The sequence below is a fragment of the Lissotriton vulgaris genome, chromosome 3_1 (assembly GCF_964263255.1).
Source record: "Lissotriton vulgaris chromosome 3_1, aLisVul1.2, whole genome shotgun sequence".
Lineage (NCBI taxonomy): Eukaryota > Metazoa > Chordata > Amphibia > Caudata > Salamandridae > Lissotriton > Lissotriton vulgaris.
The window spans coordinates 1986573953-1986596060 of NC_141689.1; the positions used below are offsets into that span (position 1 = coordinate 1986573953).

At 46.5% G+C, this 22108-nt stretch overlaps 1 long non-coding RNA gene across 1 annotated transcript; it reads left to right on the forward strand.

The window, feature by feature from the left end:
* Positions 1-381: 381 nt before the first annotated feature.
* Positions 382-5235, forward strand: LOC147728701 (uncharacterized). Its single transcript, XR_015309572.1, has 3 exons — positions 382-474; positions 594-765; positions 5096-5235. It is a non-coding gene; the product is annotated as an uncharacterized LOC147728701 (long non-coding RNA).
* The last annotated feature ends 16873 nt before the right edge of the window (positions 5236-22108 follow it).

Here is a 22108-nt window from a genome sequence, read left to right on the forward strand (position 1 = left end):
GTCAACCGAAGAATTAGGTGTAGGACCACTTGACGGTGCAAAATGTGCATGTCACATTATTAAGGTACGTTATACTACAGCTTAAATATAATGTGAGAACTGAACACATACTCGGGTAGAAACAGAGGCCTATATTACCTTACATTAGGTTACTTGGTAACACCCACGGTTCCAAATGCGCCTTATGGACACATGGGATACATGTTCTAAATCACATATGGAGATTGGTCGCTTTTTGGTTTAATTACCATCAAAGTACTCTCTAAGTAACATGGCGGTTTTTTCATATTCCCGCATTCTCTTGACTCATAAAGTTACCAATGAGGGTTATATATACATTTTGTAACATATTGGTTACATTATATATATTGTTTCAGGTTACTACCTCAAAGCGACTTATGCAGCACACACAAAGCTAGGCAGAAGAAGTAGGATCGTTTGAATTGTGAGAAGTACGCTCGTCTAAATAGTAAGGTTTGCAATCGCTATGCTTTTACATCACGTGGGAATTACATACATAGGCACCCAAGGATACACATGTGCAAGATTTGGGGACTAATATTTCCCTTATATTTTGCTTTTTGCATTCCCAGGCGATTATCACATCTTCACATCCTCCAAAATATCTGTGAGAGATACCATTTGAAAAATATTCCCTTTAACTTGGACCTACTTCATCCTTGATCACCCGCATAGAGGGAACAGATATATTCTAACTGGACGTTTTGCCTTGGAACACATACACGTGTGATGACACCTATTGCGGTAGGAATCATACATATTTTCGAATGAATTCCATTTTATTAATATTTTCCTATTTGTAGTCAGAGAATCTAATAGAGAGAGAATTATCATTTTTCATGTATATCGAACTGGTTTTTTGATGACTGAGGTAAAGAATGATTTCAATACAAGTGCCTGTAATTGACAAGTCCCTTCAATGAAGTATTTTTTGAACAGTGTGGTATGAGGACAACCCTGAGCTCGAGTTTTACAATCACCGGTGTCATATTATATGTCTTATATTGACAACTTGTCTAAACACAATCTCCTTTTTTCAATATATATATTTTGCAAACATTGTCTGTAACAAAATTGGCTTATGGCTAAATAAGTGCCTGTGACCCTATACTATGTGATATGAATCGTTAGGTATGGAAAATGTTTGGTGCGGAATGAGACTTCATTTAAAAGCGCGCGCGCTGTGCGCCGCCTCCAGAAGTGCTAGAGCTCCGCAGGCAGACGCCGGGAGACACGATCCTTTTTAAAACTTTTCAATCTGTTTTTATCTGTGTTACTTGAATTATAATCTGTGTTGCTTCACCTACCTGATTTCACTCTTAAACAGCGTCCTACGTGACGGCTGCAACGACCCCTAGCACGCCTCCCCGGCGACTCACAGGCCACGCCCACTTTTGAAGGCCACGCCCCCCCCCTGCTCATATCATGTGTTGCCACCGGAAGCGCAGCGGACGAGCGCAGCGGGAGCGCCGTTTGCACGCCGAAGGCGCACCTAAGGCAAGCCCGTCTGCGCCCGTCCGCGGCAGTCCGGGGCACGGGGCCAGACCCCCTGGTCCTCACCTCCCAGATAACCGATACGATAAAGAGGAGCTCCTCAACCTCCGCAACAAATACTCTAAGGTATGTGAGCATAGCATTGATCTCAGTATACGCAGTCCTACAAATCCCTGTGAACACTGTGGCTTCACCCTCAATAAGCAACCTAAAGCAAGCACGCCCAACGACAACGCCCTACCAGGACACAGTAGGAAAATCAGTGGAGCACTGCTTAACTGTCGATCTCTCAAAAAACACAAACTAGAAGTATTCGACCTTATAACAGACAACAAATGGGACATACTATGCCTCACCGAAACTTGGCTGGACGAGGACTCAGACCCTGAAGTCAGGGAGGCCCTTCCCCCTGGCTATGCAATTTGCAGGCAGGATAGACCTAAGGGAAGGGGAGGTGGCATTGCCATAATTTATAGAGTGAATATGACATGCACCCTCGAACCAGCTAATATAAAAGATAGCGAATCTGGATCTTTCTCCATCGGTATCGACAACAATACGGTCATCAAAGGCCTATTAATCTATAGACCCCCGGGAGGTAGCAGAAACTTTGCGGAAAGTCTCATCCAGAACGCTACCCCATCGGCCATGAGATACAGGAAGTTCCTTGTATTAGGTGATCTTAATCTCCACTTCGAAGACCTCAACAACTCAGCTGCTCAAGAATTGCGTCAAGAGCTGCAAACCATACAATTAGAAACAGCCTCCTTCCTCCCGACCCATCGTCAGGGGCACCAACTTGACGCCATCTTTAGCAACTTGGGGGATCTGAAGCAGGACCCTCCCAATCCGTTGCTGTGGACCGACCACTTCCTAGTCCCCTTTCACCTCCTAGTCAAGACTCACTACAAACAAGCCCACCATAGTGCTAATAAACAACAAAGGAAATGGGCCCGCTTTTCCATGGACTCTTTTGAATATCACTTCCTACTGAATGGCTCCCCCACAGACTTAGGAGTTGATGTTGACAAGGCTTGCACGGCCCTGGACGGACACATCACTAAAGCCCTAAACATCACTGCCCCCTGGGCCAATAAGGGCCCGGAGCGGCAAACCAAAACTGCACCTTGGTTCAGCACAGCTCTTAGAGAAACCAAGGCAGCCTGCAAGAGGCTTGAACGCGCCTGGAGAAAGTACTATTTACCAGAGGCAAGAGATGTGTACAAAGCTAGCATAAAAAAATACCACTTCCTAATTAGGAAAACCAAAGCGACCTTCTACGCTGACCGTATAGATAGTGCTAACTGCTCATCCAAGGAGCTCTTTAGGATCTATAAAGAGATCACTACACCTCCCCCCTCTTTAGAGCAGGCCGATACCTCAGTACAATCTTGTAACGTCATTGCGGAATTTTTTCACAAAAAAGTACGTGACATCTACACCAGTTTCCCTGATGATGCCAGAACTGGCTCCAACCTTCTACCCCCTCAGGAAGAAGCGACGTGGAAGGCAAAGATCGAAGACTGCCTTTCAGTATACCAAGTTCCGACGGAGGACATATTGATAGCCACTGCTAAAGGAATTAAATCAGGCTCCCCCCACGATCCTGCCCCCGCCAAATTTCTGGCCAGCGCCATGAGTCTTCTGGCACCGTATGTGGGCCATATATTGTCTACCTCTTTTAACACTGGCAAGGTCCCACACGGGTGGAAACAGGCAGTCGTATTGCCTCTTAAGAAAAAACCCCATATCAGTGCGTCCCAGCTTAGCAACCTGCGCCCCATTTCGCTCCTACCCTTCTTCTCGAAACTGGCGGAAAAGCTGGTCAACCAACAACTCTCAGCACACATAGAGTCTAGAGGCCTCCTGCATACCAACCAGTCGGGCTTCCGGGCCCGCCACTCCACAGAATCAGCCCTCCTTTTTTCGACTGAGGCACTGAGGAAGCACGTGGACGCCGGGCATGTGGCGGCATTAGTTCTCCTGGACCTCAGCGCAGCCTTCGACACTGTAGCACATCATACGCTGCTACAGTGTCTGAAGAAAGGAGGGGTGACAGGCACGGCCTGGCTATGGCTGGAAACTTTTCTTACTACCCGTAGCTTCTCGGTGGAGCAAGGAGGAGCACGCTCTGACACCTTTGACCTCAGTCAAGGAGTGCCTCAGGGATCAAGCCTCAGTCCAACCCTTTTCAATTTGTATGTCACCCCCGTGGCTACCACTGCGGAGCGCTATGGGGTGGATGTAGTGACATACGCAGACGACACTCAGCTGGTGGTCGCTCTGACCCAACCTGCTGAACAAGCCGCCGCGAACTTCTCATCATGCCTCCAAGAGCTTGCTGGATGGATGGCGAAGAACTGCCTCCGTGTGAACGGAGACAAGACTGAGGTGCTAATTGTAGGAAAACCCCCCTCAGTCTGGTCGTCTGCCTGGTGGCCACAGACCCTGGGGCCTCTCCCTACCCCCAGTGATCAGGTCAAGAACCTTGGAGTATGGGTGGACTCAAAACTTAACTACGACTACCACACCATACGGGTAGCTGGTACGTGCTTTTCTATTCTACGGAAACTCCGTAAGACCCTGGACCTGCTCCCAGAATCCTCAAGGAAGACCCTGGTCCACGCTCTTGTCACTTCGAGACTGGACTACGGCAATGCCTTGTATCTAGGCGCCAACGCCATTAGTCGGCGTCGACTGCAGACAATCCAGAATGCTGCCGCCCGCCTGGTCCTCCGGCTGCCCAGACGAGCCGCCTCAAAAAAATCTCTACAAATACTCCACTGGCTTCCGATCAATGAAAGGATCGACTTCAAGGTCCTATGTATTGGTCACAGGATCGTACATGGCAAGGGCCCTGCCTTCCTTCGGAACCTCCTCTGCCCCTACACGCCAACCAGACAACTCCGCTCACTAGGAGCAGGCCTCCTTGCTGTCCCCAGACACAAGAGAGCCAGAATGGGGGGGAGATCCTTCCGCTCTTTGGCGGCACATAAATGGAACTCTCTTCCCCTGAGCCTAAGATTGGAAACATCGGAGCTCATCTTCCGCAGGAAACTTAAAACATTCCTCTTTCCTAAAGAATAGCCCCGTCTTTGTCTTACTGACTGAGCAACTAGTTCTTCTGACAGCGCGGGGACACACTGACAGTGTAACCAGGCGCTATACAAACTCAGAAATAAATAAATAAATAAAATTACTACAGTCTAATGCTCTGATGTCAATAATAATGATGACGCTGTTACTTGTAATTGCATCTTGAATTCATATATGTAGGAAGACTCATTTTCAAGAAAATATGTGATTAGCTGAAATTTTTTATTCAATAACACTGCCTCATTTTTGGGTTCGGTATATAAAGTGACCTAAATGGATTGAATATGCAGCATAATATTTAGAGAAATGGTTCAACAATGCATTTATGTGACGATATGCTGCAATTTTTAGACAGTATTGTCTTTTTAATAAGGGTCTCTTTTGGTGTATTTTTTATGTATTTATTCATGTATGTACACATTTTATTTTGAAGCAACTTACACTGGTTTTTTGTATGTCTTTTCTTCCACTTTATGATTTACAGCCCTGAAGAAGTTCCGCTTGACGGAACGAAACGCGTTGGCTTGTTTCTTAAATGGACTATTAAAACAACCTTGAACTTTTTTGCAATTACGATTCAGCGTCTTCTCATTTGGGACAGTCTTTGACTACGTATTCTATCACCCACGTTCGGTGGAGATTTAAACTCTTAAGCGGTGCTTTCAAGCTTGATAAAAATAGGGAGCACAGTGTTGAGAAGCTTTACTCTGAGCCGGGAACAAGGCAATGGAGCCCTTGGCATACCGGTTGTGGACTGTGATGTAGGGATGGGGATAACATTTGGGAAGTCCACTCAAGCGGTCCCCTTGTACTCTGACAACACTTTTCTGTATTTGCACTGTTTTGTATACTCAGGCCCCATCATTTTTTTTTTAATCTGTTTTTATTGCAGAATTATAAACAAGACCTCGAAGTAGGTCAACCATTACACTCAAGACACTTCAGGCTTAGGAGCAGCAATAACGTCATACACAGCCATTCAGCCCACATCCCAGAGGCCGGGTGGCGCACCAATTTGTTCCTGTAAAGAAAGTGTCACAGTGATCACCTCATAGAGGTGTCTGGTTAACAACACTATTCAGTATCCGCTTTTTTGCCCCCCCAACTTCCTCCCCCCCTAGATATCACCAAATATAGCCCGTTACCTCGCTGGGCGGAGCAAGTATCCCTAGTGCCCTCTTCCACATGACCATGTAAGAGCCCCTCTGTGGTGGTCTTCCCCAGGTTCCAACTATATTCGCACCCCGGTAACCCTCTAAACCCACCCGGGGGTTCCGCTTCTGGAAGGGCCAGCCTGAGGGCCTAATCACAGGCATATTACTCGACATTACAGTGATATCTAACAACACCCCTCCAACCCTCCCTCCCCTCCCCCCACTGCTGCTGATGTGGGTGTAATCATGTAGGTCTATTAGATGAATTCGCCTCAGGTCGGGGGATGCATTTGTCCATTCAAGCCTCATGGAGCCCTACTTCCTAAATGTACTTACTCCTCATCCTCTATCATGTAGACCCACAACGCCTGCACTATCAGTTCCCAAGCCCTCTATATCTCCAAACTCTTATCATTGTCAGTTCTGGCAGCCTGTCGCATTCTAATCACACTTTCACATCCAGACCATTTCAACAACTCATTCATCCATCTCCTCACTGACGGGCCCTCTTTGGATTTCCAGTGCCAGGTAATCTCTCTCTGAGCCAGTATGAGTCCAGGTCCATAAATTTGCTCGTGATTTTTGTCTTTACCGTGTGTGGGAACCAAAGCAGCAGACATGCCGCCATGTCAAACTCCACCTCCCTGTCAGTAACCACGTTTAGGAGTTCTCCTACTTCCTGCCAGTATGTCCCTAATTTCGGGCAATCCCATAACAGGTGATCCAGTTCAGCCTCCGGCGCCAAGCACCTCGGGCACATTGCGTCCTGCACCCGAAAGTACCGCTTAATCCTCCCCGGGGTCAGGTAGGCCCTATGTAGTATGAAGAAGTGTACCTGTTGGAAGCGTTCATTCCTGCTACCCTTCCACGTCCGCTTCATAATGTGGCCCCAGACCGTATCTGGTATAGGCTTACCTATGCTGTTCTCCCACTTCGTCTTCAGCGCCTGCAGTGGTTCCAGTCCCTCTTGTAACATTCTGGTATGGAGGCAGGTCACCGCCTTAAAAGTGCCCGCCGCCATCACCACATACTGGCAGGCCATGGTCGTATCCGGTTTCACTAGCCCTCCCTTCCAGTGCTTCTGCATTGCCGCGACCACCGCCGCATGCAAAAGGTAGTCCCCGTCTGGAAGACCAAACTGATCCTGCAACGTCTGGAAGGGGACCAGCGTCCCATCTATGTATAAGTCCCCCACCACCTGCAGGCCCAACTCCTCCCATTCTGATAACGGGGACCAATCACCCCCATGCGGCAGCGCCGTCAGCATCCCTAACGGGATCTCCGGCGCATATGGTCGGGCTGTCTTCGCTCTCCTCAGACTCCTGTGCCAGCACAACCGGAGGGTCCTTTCCTCCATCGTGAGATCCCTCAAGTCTAATTTCTGTTGCATGATTATATATGACAAGATATGTCCCTGGATACCGGTCCCGCGATCCTGGTCCGGGCCTCTGAATTCTCTGGCAATGTTCTGCGTCAGTACCTGCAGTTGAGCCACTAGATAATATAATTTGAAGTCGGGAACTGCCATCCCTCCCTCAAGTTTGGGTCTGAGCACAGTATTCAGTGCCACCCTACGTCGTCCGTGTCCCCAGAGGAAGTCTGTGATCATCATCTTCAAGTCTTTGAAGATCCGCTGTGGGATCCAGACCGGCAGGGTATGGAATTAATAAAGCAATCGTGGTAAAGCCACCATCTTCAACAGCGCTACCCGGCCTAATACCGACAGGGAGAGGGAGGCCCAAAAGGACATGCACCCCCTTAGTGCTCTTACGCAGTGTCCTTTATTTCCCTCCAGCAGATCCGCGGCCTCATGGTAAATGCGGACCCCCAGATAGGTAAAGCATATGGGCTCCCAGACCACCTCCACTGCAAGGGGGGACATAGCGTGTCCACCCGTAACGGAAAAATGCAGGTTTTACTCCAATTTACTTTTAGGCCTGATATCAGACCAAATCCGGATAACATCTCTACGGCTCCCTCCAGCGCCCGCTCCGCATCTGCCAGATACAACAACAGATCATCTGCATACAATGATATGTAATGCAACTCTTCACCACAACTAACCCCATGGTACTTTGTTCCCGACCTCGCCTGCGCTGCCAGTGGTTCCATCGCCAATGCGAACAACAGGGGAGACAGTGAGCAACCCTGCCTTGTACCTCTGCACACCGGGTAGTCCGAGGATATAACTGACCCCAAAAGTACCCTTGCGGTAGCAGACGAATAGGGAACTCTTGTCCATCGCCCAAATCCGTCCCCTATGCCGAACTTCCCCAATACTTCATCCAGATACTTCCACTCAAGGCTATCGAAAGCCTTTTCAATGTCAACCGACAATACCGCTGGGTTTTGAAACAAATCCTTAGCTCTGTCCAGTATGCGGACCAAGCGGCGCACGTTCATTGACGTGTTCCTAGTAGGGATAAATCCTGCATGGTCCCTGTGTACCAACTTAGTCATGTGTGGTAGCAATCTGGTGGCCAGAATACGGCTCAAGATCTTATAATCCACCGTTAGCATAGACAAGGGTCTAAACGACGTCACATCCAATGCCTCCTTACCGGGCTTCAGCAACGGCACCACTAGCGCTTCCCTCATCGACTTGGGCAAGTGCCCCAGTGTCCTGGCTTCAGAGTACACCACCAACAGCCTGGGCGCTAAAACATCTATATATTTGACGTAGAATTCAATCGGTAGGCCATCCACCCCCGGCGTTTTATTCCTAGCCATCTGCTTAATGGCCACCCGGATCTCTGACAGCGTTATGGGTCCGCCTAGGTCCTTCGCAGCCTCACTATCTAGTACTGGGAGTTGAACCGATTCCAGGTATTCGCTTATCGCAGAGATCTCCACCCCCAGCTGACTCTCATATATATTCACGTAATAGGACTGGAAGCGTGTCAGAACAGCCGTCTGCGAATAGACTATTTCCCCCGTCTCTTTCCTAATACTCATTACCGGGCAACCTCCAGGTTCTGGATTGGCAAGCTTGGCAAGTAGCATCCCCACTTTATCCCCCTCTGCATGTACCTTGGTGGCATATAGCTTGTAATTATAGCATCGCAGCCGCTCCGTTTCTGTCGCCAATAGTTCCTTGGCCTCCAGTAACTGCGCCTGTAAGTCCGGTCGTTCAGGCCTACGTTGCTCCAGATCCCTCAACACACATTCCGCCTTCGCCAGATCAGCCGAAACCGATGTCCTTGCATTCGAAAACGGGCCCATACATACGCCTCTCACCACCACTTTCATCGCATCCCATTCTATCGATCTCGTGGCAGCTGTGCCCTCATTCTCTCCAAAGTAGTGTTCAATGCCCTGGAGGACCTTGTCACTGAAAACTAGATCTTCTAATGTATCAGGTCGCAGCTTCGTCGGGACTGCAGACCTCACCTGCTGCCACTTCACTGACACTAACAAGGGATTATGATCTGAGACGGTCCTGGTTAGGAACTCCGTGTGAGTAATCATGGCGGCTAGGGGGCCACTAAAGAGGACAGAGTCAATCCTGACATGCAACGCATGCAGAGCTGAGAAAAAGGAATAGTCCCTAACTTCAGGATGCTGCTCCCTCCACACATCTATTAGGCCCCACCTCTCTTGCCAGTCTTTCCTGTGTGTGGCTAGCCTGCGCACCGGGGAATCAGCCAATGGTGGGTGCGACCTATCGAGTGCCATTTCGGTGATGGAATTGAAGTCGCCTCCCAAAATGATGGGGCCCGCTAGGAAGTATGCCAGGGAACCTGTTAGTTTATCGAAAAAATGGGCCTGGTCAGCATTTGGGGCGTATATACTACACAAGACCACATCTCGACCATATAGCCTCCCTTCCACCACCACATATCTGCCCTCAGGGTCTACTAGCTGGTTCGTGGCCTGGAATGGGATTCCCGCTCTCACCCATATCAGCACCCCTCTGGCGAACGCCGAATACGCGGTGCCAAATACCTGACCACGGCACCTCCTTTGCAGCGCAGCGCAGCGCATTCCTGTTTGGTCAGATGAGTTTCCTGCAACAGTGCAATCTGGACTCCTCGCCTCACCAAATGGGCGTGTACCTTGTGTCGTCTCAACATTGTTCGAAGTCCACGGACATTCCATGTAAAGCATTTCAAATTAGGTAAAGTCCCCATAGTAGTCATCCCCCGGCCATATCAACAGCGACAATTTGTCACCCACAGCATTGCAGTAATGTCCCCCTTTCAAAACACCCCAAAAAACTTCCCAAACCCCTCTCCCCAGGACAGGACCTAATAACCCAGCTTCAGCCCTCATCCAAACCCGTATCACATCACACATTTCACTAATCTGCGGTCGCCACCACAAAAGGCCTTAAGGGCAACGAGAGGGTGAGTCAGAGCCGACCCAGGGCAAGCAGAGCCCCCACCCCGCGCCCTCGATCCCATACTGCTTTCGCAGCACAATACCTGCCAGTCCACCAAACCTCAGGGTGGCCCACCCCATCAGGAATATCAGAGATGATCTGCACAGTTAAGAGTCATTTATTAAATAGGTCATCCGCTGTCTGTGGGGTGACCGCTGGCCCCTTCGAGCTCTCAGCCTCCTATGCATCTCCCCCTGATTTTCCTCCGTCGTCTTCAGAGTTCGAGCCCACCGATGCCGCCTCTCGTTGTGAGCCCGTTATGGCCACCGTTGCAGTTAAAGCACCCTTTCTGTCTGCCGCCATCTGGTCATCCCGCATCGCCCTCTTGAGTTTATTTCGTTTGCGAATGCATTGTGATTTTCGCACCTGGACCGGTTTTTGTCTCTCCTTCCCACCTTTACTACTGCGGTCCGTACCAGCACTGTACAACCCAAGCCACGACCATACCTCGTCAGGCGTTTGAAAGAATTGGGTCTTTCCATCCAGAATCACTCTTAGCTTGGCTGGAAAAAGCAAGGAGTATTGTATCCCTTCCTCCCTCAGTTCTTTTTTCACGGTCAGGTAGGATGCCCTGCTTCTCTGTACCTCCTGTGTATAGTCCGGGAAGACCGTGACCAAGCTATTGTCTACCTGAAACGGGCCCACTGCGCGCGCCCTCTGTATTAGGAGGTCTCAGTCCTTGTAGTGCAATAGTTTTACCACCATCGGCCTGGGTGGGCGGCCCAGCATGGACGGGCGGGCCAGGACCCTGTGCGCTCGCTCCAAGGAGAAGAAAGGAGAGAGGCCTTCCGGGGCCACAATCGTTTTAAACCAGTTCTCCATATAGGCCACTGCATCATCCCCTTCAATTTTTTCCGGCAGGCCCACCACCCTTACGTTATTCCTCCTATTGCGGCTTTCGGCATCCTCCGCACGTTTCTCCAGTGCCGCCAGGCGGCCAAGGATATCCGTCAGTTTATGTTCTGCGGTCACTACCGCCGGTTTGAGCTCCGGCAGCAGCAGTTCATTTTCCTTTACTCTATCAGAGGGTTTAGCATGGTCCGCCTTCAGGAGGCCCAGTCCCGTGGAGACCTGCGCTATGTCCTGATGTAAGGACTCCTTGGTCGCGGCTATCGCCTCCAAAATACTATCCAGTCTCAAATTCAATCTTTGTTCCTGCGCAGTTGCGTCCGGGGCAGTATGGGTTCTGCTGTCCGTGCCCGGAGTGGTCGCCCTGTCATGGCCCTGCCTCACGTTCAGGCCACTGCCACTAGCGGCCATCTTGGTTGCCTCATGCGTCGTTGTGGAATTGCCTCTAGGGGCTTTCCCAGCCCCCACCTCCATCCATCGTGTGAAGGCTGCTCTCTGTACACCTTCGTAACTCAGTGGTTTGAATGCACTCCTTCAGCAGTAGTCTTCACTTCCAGGAGCCTGTCTGTCGTCAGCACGAGGGCCTCACTCCACCAGCTAAGATGGCTGCTTACAGATCCTCTACTCGCCCAGTGCGCCAGCAGATGGATCATGGCCCAGGGGTCCCCGTACCCAGCTTATTGCTGTCTCCAGCGCCGGCCCCCCACGGTCCCCCAGCCAAATCAGGGAAGGCCCAGCTCAGCCACTCAGAGGAACCAACAGCACGCCTCCAACAAAGTAGACAGCCGACGGCCAGAGCTGGATATGCAGCCTGCTTACGGGCTTGGCGCCGTGTCAGTCCGATGCCCAATCTCAGCACCATTCAGTTCCAGCACCACCGCCGTTCATTGCGCTATTCAGTTTAAGTGTAGCACTGATGGTCCCCAGCTCCCCACTACCTCAGTTGGTTCAATTAGCGCGCCCAAGTCCAGTACCGCACTGCAACGGCTGCCCCCGCCAATGTCTTGCTCTGGAGCTATGCACTGCCAGAGCTCGCGCTAGGAACGGTACACATTCTTGTAGCTGGAAATTTGCGCTCCCCATGTAGGCAGCCTTTCTGTCCCGTATGTGTCTCCCCTTCCTGGTAGACCACCGCGAAGCTGCAGAGGAGTCCCAGCAGCCCGGGAGCCAGGGCCGCCATTCGTGAGCTGGACAGTCCTCACATGGCCGCCATGTTGGGGAGTGGGGGGAGGGGCGCTGCTTCTGCCGTTCTCCAGGGCGGCGGGGAGCACTCCTCGCCGCTGTCCCTTCCGCTGTGATTTGCTCTGCCGGGGCCACACTCCGCACACCTCCTATGGCCGTGGGTCGCACTTCACTCCAGCCGCGGTCCCTCTCGTGCCGGGGATCGGCCTCCACCGCTCTCGATCGCCGCCATCTTCCCCATTGCAACACGGCACCCCGGGGCTCCGGAATCGGGTCGTAGCGCCGTATTCGGTCACTCGCCGGCTCACAGCTGCACTCCTTCAGTCTCCAGTTCTCCGTGCGGGGTCTCCTTCCCACGATCAGCGCTTCAGGCAGTTAATACAGGATGATTTGCGGGATCAGGCGCGGAGCTGCAGGCTCACGCCGCCATCCCGATCGGCGTCCAAGCCACGCCCTCGTGGTAAGTGTCCTCAGACGCCATCATGTTAGCGGTCCTGACCGAGTTAACTGGACTACATGCAAATCGCACTAAATCGCTGCTTTTCCCATTGGGGATGTTGGTGGGGGTACCAGTGCAGGATTTACCCAGACTAACCCTTCCATTTGAGATGGAAGCAGTGAGGTATCTGGTGATCCGAATCAAACATGGGATCCGGGAATTCGAAATTGCTATAACTGGAAGGATGTTGGAAGGATTGAGAACCCTCAAATTAAAACATGCTTCATGTCTCCCATGATGGGAAAGCTAATATTAGGGAAGGTGATCATATTACCCCGATGTCTTTACATTTTTCAAGGGACTCTCATTGCAATCTGCAGGAGGTACTTTGCAGACCTGGGTAGGTTAATAGTAAAATTACTTTGGGCCAATAGGAGGAAGAGGGTTAACTTGTCCACTTTAAGTGCTCTTGGAGTAGGGGTGGTGTTGAGGTACTCGGCCAAGAAATTTACTATCTTGCCACACAGTTACAGCATAAGGTCCACTGGTTGGATAACAAGAAAAACTGGGAAAAAAGTATACTGAAAGGCACCTTTTTTGGAGTTCCTCTGCCAGAATTGTTGATGTTGGGGGCAAGAGCCCCAGCTGATGCACCCAATTCATTAGACAAGTATCTGGGGCTTGGCAGACAGTGATGCTGAGGGCTCCTTTCATGCCAGACATGAACATCTATGCAGTATGCCCATCTAAACATATAGAACAAAACTTTCCCCTTGGTTAAATGGAGCGCATGGGGATAAGCTACACTATGAGATATATATCCAGGGGATAGGTTTATAACAGTAGCGGACGCCATAGACACTTTTCAAGTATGATAAGAGAATTCCTTCAGTTTGCTAAAATTGCAGCAGTAGCACGCGAAATTTGGCTGTCTTTTTGGGATCCCCCACACATTTCCCACATATTGGATACATTATTGGCCATGGAATGCGGAAGAAGGCTGATTTCTCATATCTATCAGGCTCAGAGATAGGACGCTTCCCTGAAAGAGCTCTCCATACAACACAAGTGACAGGGGATCTTGGAGACATCCCTCTCCCCATTGGGATTAGGAGGGTATACACGAAGGAGTAAATACCATATCTATTAATCTTCCCTTAGTAATACATTTAAATATATTTGATATATATTTCTTCTATTATTTAATTCACAGTTTCCTAAATGTTCAAAATAGTTACGTACATAACTTCACAAAAGGGAAATGCCTACTAAGTCAAGTGGGTTATATATGCGCAAAAGGAACACTATGAAATGAAGTAGTCAACAAGGAAGTCAACACACTTCTACTCACCTTAGAATAGATGAGCGCACTCACTATTACCAAGTACACTGACTCCCCATCTAGCAGAGACTTTATCTACAACAGTAGACTCTCCACTCCCCAAGTCAATAAACTTCACCGGCAAAGAAGAACGAACCATCACCCCTCAGAACAAGAGATAAATATTCTGTTACTTCCAGATTTCACAAAAGTCCTCAGCTGACACAACATAGCCAAGATAGACCCTTCTCTGAGTTATTCACGGCAACCTGATCCCGATTGCAACAAACATAATTCTCACCTCAGTAACAAACTGAAATGCCTTCTGCACAATTGCACAATTGCACATCAGCTGAAAAACACGCAATGGATATAGCGGATGTAAACTTAGCTCATGATCTGGATAGGATTTTCCAAAACCTGGCTCAGCCCAACCACAGCTCCAATTCAAGACCTTCTAATTCTCCTTGATTTTGTCTTCCTACAGTTAGACTGTACAGGAGCAGGAGAGTGGTTCTGTAATTATTTACAATAATTACAACAGAATTACAATAACTCCCTAACCTTAAACTCTCTCCCACTAGAAGATGCACCATCATTTGAACTACTGGGAGTTGGAATCAAGCTTGAAAAGAAACTGCTAGCAAAAACACTCCTTTTATACCATCCGCCAGGGAACAACATAGTCTTCTTACAGCAACTTATGGAAATGATCACAATCAATACTACTTCAGTCTCTAATACAATATTATTAGGAGATTTCAACCTGCACTGGAACAATGACAACGTGCCCTCAGTGGCTGCTCTCAGCAACCTGCCCTGTCACCTCATCATGTTCAAGCATGCAATGGAAACCCACAAGAGAGGTGCCACACTTGACCTCATCATCACTTACACTGGAGTAATAGACATGCTAGACATCAACCAAGTAGCCTGGTCAGACCACCGTCAAATTATTTTCCAAATATCCGTAGAAGCAACTAAAATCAAGGGTCAAGTGAGAATTGATAAAATAGGAGTGAGGGATTACAGCTGCTTATTCGGAACAGAACTGGTGAGTCTCTGCCAACCCTCTTTGACATCTTGGCCAGACCAAAGCAAACAGAAGGATATGATGAACAGAGCACTGAAACTCTTCAGACATTCACCCTCAGTCACAGATCTGGGCTGAATCCATCAACATTGTTTAGCTCACTTCGCCATCTCATTTTAGACTCAGCTATATGCAAATCAGTCTTGACCCTCTGCCTCATTGAACAGTCCAGCCCGAACTGCCAAGCCAGGTCTTCTCTAAACCGGAAACAAGCATCCTGGGGCTGGTTTTGTAGTAACACCCCTCATCAGCCAGGCTAGATTGAAATCAGTGGAAAAGTGATTAAGGGACCCAAGTCTGGGACAGACTAAACATCGGTCCAAGACCTGACACACCCTATAACAGCAGGATGACAGAAATAGCTCAGAAGGTTGCACCATTACACCTTAAACAGCAAAAGAAAAAACCTTGAGAACCATGATACAACCAAAACATAAACAGTATATTAAGATGTATGGAACAACTGGAGGAAGGCCCCAAACAGTGCCCGCCTCAAGGAGTTGAAAATGCACAGAAGCTCATACAGAAAAAGCTATCTTGAATGCTAAAACAACAGCGACCAGATAGCAACTAGACAAAGCGAAGAAAAGGCTCAGGAATCTTTTTGATGTAGTAAAGCAACAATCATGAAAACATGCAGTACCCACATGTGCAAACAACTCAAAGTACTCCTTTAATGTCTTTTCCACTTTCTTTAAAGATAAAATCACAACCATTAGCAATTATATTCCCAGCCAAGCTAATACCCAACCTAGGGAATACATCAACCCCACTCTCTCAGCACACAGCATGAATACTGACCAATACTGAATACAGAATCTCTAATAAAAGAGAGAGGGACCCCAAGGCCAAAGGGATAGGGTTCCACAACTGACTCAAGTCAAAATAAGATTCCCTTTGGGCACCTTAACATAGAGACACAAATTCTAACAAACACTTAATTGTAAACTCATCAACAACAAAGACAAACTATGAAAGCATATATAATAACACTGAAAACACTATAGTAAAATAAATATGCACAATTTATTGGTATACAAAGAGACTAAATTAAAATTAAGATTGGGAAACAAACATTGTTAAAAATGGAAAAAATTTCATAAATTTAATTTAAAAATTCCTATTATTAAAAAGGAGATACAAAACAAGAGTAAAATTCAGCAAAGAGTCAGAATTTTCCTTGTTTTTTTTTAAACAGTTGTATTTCTCCTTTTGCATCGACGCGTTTCGGCGGTCTTTAGCATTTAACCACCTTCATCAGGAATACAATATATGTCTCCCAATAGTTCTGAAAATTAAACAAAACTGGTCTTAAATACATAATATATAAGACAAAAATAGTCTTTTCCAATGTATATAAACAAATCTAATCCTATGCAATTTCATTAACATTTACATTGCTTCCATATTACACAATAAAACACAATAAACAAATCAAGACAATATCACAACATTACACTACATTAAACACAACAAATTTTACACATTTCACAGTAGCAAAGCACCTTTAGCTAATCGGTCAAAAAGACTCTTATCCATTTCTCATTTGTAAAAGCACACTTGCTCTAGGCTAAATACTTTTAGATGACAAAGTGAATAAATATTCAAGCATTGAAAAACATAACTCATACAGTGACTAGCCTTGATTGTTTGTCAAAAGACAATACTCCACATTGGGTGCATGATGTGGTTCATTTTGGAAAAGAAGGACTAGAAGGAGAAAAACCATATATCAGTTCCATCTTAGACTAAACTCGACAGACTACATACCTCTCAAATATGTCGTTCGGACTAGATCAGGGGTGTATACCTCCTTCTCTATACAGATAGATTCTGACGTGTTCTCGTCCAGCGAGATATCAAATATCCATTAAAAACATATCTTCCTGTAATAGATAGGAGGACAATAATGCCTCTATTTTAGCCTCAGTTGTAAGTATCACTTTAGGAAATAATAAGAAAGTAAGTCAGTCTTTCTGAATATACCTTGACAGAAATGAGATGTCATCAAAAGGGCAGATATCACCGGATGATACCGTATGAGCTTCTATAGCTAGAATATATAGAATAATATTTCATGATTAGTGTCTTTCAAAAGTGCCACTTTATAGTGACTAAAGCAACTAATGCACATCACACTCACATCCTCTGTTAGATAGTGATGTTCAGAGGACCCAAATACCTTCAATCTTTAAAAACAGCGCGGTACCATGAAGCTAACGTCTTCACAAAAGTACAGCCTATGGGTATATTAGAGCACATTTTAGCAAGCCACTAAATAGAAAAAGCCTTCTATAAGATTTCTGACCTCTATTTTACTTACAGTGTAACTATGTTTATAACCGCACCAATGCACGCGGTAGAAAAATGGCGATTCAATAATAGAAAATGCCTCGTCAAGGGGTTGTATCCTCTTGTATGCACCCTGTTGAAAGAAGAAAACGGAGACTTGTAAAACCGTTTCCTCTGACCGTGTTTCCTACAAAATCATTTTTGCAAATATACTTACATCAAACGTGAAAAACCGGCGGCTTAATCAAAGAACTGTTTCAACTGCACATGTATTTGTCAGCGTGCCCTCCCTACAAATCCCCCACTGAAAACAGAAAGGGAGAACGAAATCATGATACGCCCTTGCCTATGTACTCATTAAGACACACAATCACTTTCCTGATATACTTACATGGAGCGTGAAAAGCGGCGGCTTTATGGGAGAGATATAATCAGCTGCACGTGTTGATATCAGCGTGCACTCCCTATAAGAGATCAAAGCATCGTGGACTTTGAATGGTTAGCTTTACGGGCCAATAAAGATATTTTAGAAACTACAAACAATGCCCCTACCTTCATGTACGGAAAGCCGGCGTCCCGCGTGCTGCTTCAATAAATTCGATACGGCAAACAAAACCCGGTATGCCCTTGGGAATTCCCATAGAAGCCCAGGTTAACACCAGAACCTGGACTTCTATGGGAATTCACAAGGGCATATTATCAAGCCCATTATCGCCGCTTTAGCTGCAGTTTCCTGCCGATAAAAGCGGCGATAATGTATTGCCCTTTCTTGATAATATGGCACTTGGAGCTTGACCCCAATATTTATTGCAGGGTTTATGACAATCTGTATCCTGGCTATTCCTACGAATATCAACACGTGCATCGACGAAACACGTGTTGGCTGTTTCTTCTTATGTTTATGAATAAATTGAATAACATACATGAAAGGACTTCAGCTTGATCATCTTGTCTCAAGGAGAACATTGTTGATGAAATGTGCATTTATTAGGATTACTTTGCCTTGAGATAAAAAAATCGCTTGCAGGCTAGTGCTTAACCGAACCCTTTTTGCAACCTTTTATGTTCAGATAGGGAGAATTGAGCATCTTACCTGTTGGCACTCTCCAATGACATCGCTGGCGGGGGGACAATTCCAGAACCCTAGAAAGGGGCCGAAGTGATTCCCATTTTCAAGAAAGGTGACAGGGCCAACCCCTCCAACTATTATCAAATCAGCTTGATCGATTGTGCCCAAAAATTCTTCTGCAGTTCGCTCCTAACCAAGATCCAGGTGTGGATGGATCAGAAACACATTCTTTGTCTGCTTCAATCAGAATCCAACGGAAAACTAATACAATCGATCAAGTTTTCGGCCTTTTCAAGCTGTTTTGGAAGGTGGTTCGGCTGGGGAGGGGTAGCCTATATATAGCCTTTATTGACTTAAAATCAGAATTCGATCTTGTCCCTAGGGACAAACTAGGGTGGGTGCATAGAGATATGGGCATGCCCCTGTGAATTCTGGCACTTATCATCAGGCTGCACGAAGAGAACTTTGCCGGAGTGTGATGGGGTGACCAGGGACATAAAAACATGGTAACGTGTGGTTTGCGAGTCAACGACGAGTTGCACAGCCTGATACACATTAGTATTCCAATTAATACTCATAAACCATTGTATTCCACGTTCAATCCTTTTTATTTCACATTGTTTAACATCACTTCAAAGGTGGGAAATTCAATTATCTTGTGCATTTTAATTGCTCCAGCATTGCCCACCCTGGCCTATTCATAGGCATTTAACAAACCTCGGATCCTCAAAATCATCCCAATGACATCTCACCCAATGCATTTTGGTCTGCAATGAGCTTTGTCAGGGATATCTATTATATACAAAGATATATGTCAGCCACATCTATATAATGTTCAACAATGATGATAATAATTGTCTCTAGGATCAAAATGAGACAACACAGTAAATATATAAAAATATACAAAATATACCCATGCCAATGTAGCCCGATTTCTAATAATCATAATAAAATACATTGTTGTTGACACCCTTTATGTAAAACAACTTGTAACACAACGTACTTGAACCTATGCTTTACCCTCCCCACCTGCAAACTCCTAGTTACGCAACGTCAAATGTCCAAATGCCCCCACGCCCTGAATCCTGATCTCCACCAATCGAGTTGTCCTCAATTGACAGCAATGGGTTAGCATTTAGCTGAAGCCATCTTATATTTAGAAGTTATCTTATCTGCTTTGTGAAAGCCATTTTGTATTTCTGGCAGCCATTTTGTTTGCCATGTGCTCTGTCCTACCTTTCTGTTAACGGCTCTTGTAGTCTGCCTTGAGACAAACTATATTTAGCATCTTCCACTTTGCACATGCCCAGAAGGGCGTATCTAGTAGAATGCACCTGCTTCTCTAGTATAACTGTCAGGCTATTTTTGCTGCTGTATGTAGAAGTAACTCTCCTTCCACTTTGTTGAGCAAGTAGATCTTGTATGCCCATCTTTGTCATTTTGCATGCTTACATGAGCCAGGACTGCCCCTTGGTTTTATGCTTACTCTGTAACTCTAAGCATATATAAAGCCCCAGTTTTCTGTACTCCTTAGACTGCCTCATTCAGTTGCTATGGCTTCTGTGTGACGTAGTCTCACCTCATTTGAGGGTAATAAATATGATCTTATATATTTCAGCTTCTGTGCCAAATTCTTCTTTGTTGGTTTAAAAGGACTAAGTATCAGTGAGACCCCTGGAAGGATTTTTGATTTCTTCAGAGTGAAAGCAGTCCCTGTCAGATATCACATTTCCAATTTGTACTGCTACGTCCTTGTAGAGCAGAAATAAAAATAAACATGACAATACAAATGTCCGTCCAAGAGTCAAATTTAAGTGTGTGGTCAGCATATATTCTGTTGTTCCTCCATGTCATTAATGTTGCATGAGTAGCCTTTGACATGATAATAATGTATTCAAATGTTCATTACTGCTTTTCATCAGGGTGATAGATAGGGTATATAATGTTCAACAATAATAATAATCATTATCTAACACGTCTATTTGATCACAATGAAACAACACAGCAAATGTTTTGTTATGTTATGTTAGTATGAATTTGTAAAGCGCATGTTCACCCCAGGGTTTCTTGGCGCTGTGTGCCGCTGGGGAACCCGTCCTGGCTTTCCCTGTGAGATGGTCCCTATTGGGCATCCCCAAGGTGAAGCCAGGCATCCCCGGCAGCGAGGGGGCCATTGTGGAGATTAAGCAAGCTATTGACCAGAGTTGCAGCGTGGGACCCATGGTTAGAGAGGCACTGAGGCGAGATTTATCTAACCCGCTGACATTGGTTCCGTACCCTGCCGCGTCGGGAATTGAACCCTGGTCCTGGGCCGACCTCTGCTTCTGGGTCTGCCACCTCTAACCGGTGAGCCACACTTCTCCACCAAATATATAAAAATATACAAAATATACCCCAGGCCAACGTACCCAAGAGATGTGTTAGATAAATAATATTGTCATTGGTCAACGTTATATAGATCTGTCTTACATAAAGCTTTGCATATCACAGATACCCCTGACGAAGGTCGTTTCAGAATGAAATGCATTGGGTGAGATGTCATTGGGATGATATTGAGGATCCAAGGTTCGCCAAATGCCTATGAATAGGCCTGGATGGGCAATTCTGAAGCAAGAAAATGCACAAGACAATTAAATCTCGCACCTTTGATGTGATGGACAAGTAAAGGTAAACAATGTGAAATAAAATGGATTGAAAATGAAATACTATGGTTTATGAGTATTAATTTGAATACTAATGTGTATCAGGCTGTGCAACTCACCGGTGACTCGCAAACCGCGTGCCACCATGTTTTGAAGTTCCACGATATGTGGACAAGGAAAGGAGCACATCACTAGTGCTGCACACCAAACGGAAAAAACAGAAGATAGGAACCTTAAAAAACATCAGGGTGTGGTTCAGGTTATTGACAGTGACCAGAAACATGTCACTTATCCCATTAAAATACAGGGGGGGTTCTGACAGGGTTGTGTCCCGCTCCCAACTCTTTTTTCGCTCTACATTAATCAAGTGTCTGAGCTTCTATCTTCTATCCCTGCAGACGCACCCTCGCTAGCAAACCAAAAAATAGCCACCCTATTATTTGCAGATGACACTCTTGTTTCAAATACTCCCATGGGCCTACAAACATTTCTGAAACTATTTTAGATCTTTTGAGATGGAGGGGCTAGGAAATGAATACCTCAAAAACTAAGTTATTGTTGCTGAACCCCAAAAAGACCTTCAAAAGAGACCTGTTTTTTAACAATGCTCCTCTTGAGAGAGCAAGCTCCTTTGATTACCTTTGAATTAAACTATCGGAGGGTATGGGTTGGAAATCCCATCGTAATAAGGCCTTCCTCAAACTTTCCCAGGTGACCGGGGCTCTGAGGAAGGAGCATTGCCTTTCTTATACTAAGCCAATAGCAGCTTTTTGAAATTATATAGCGGCAAGTCAGAGGGTAGTGCCCTATATGGGGTTGAGCTGTGGGGCATCGTAAATGCAAGCAACCTTTTGGCTTTGGAGAACAAGTTTTTGAGACATTTTGTATCTCTCCCGCAAAGCACCCGCTCTGCCTATTAAAGCTTGACCTGGGTATCAAACCCATTAGCGATATAGCGAAGCTCCGCCCCCTGCTATATTGGCAGAGATTGGTTACCACTCCCGAACTGGTTTCTTACACCGCAGCACTTAATGAGGTTTGCACTCTTGACACCATGAAAAAAATTGGCTGGATT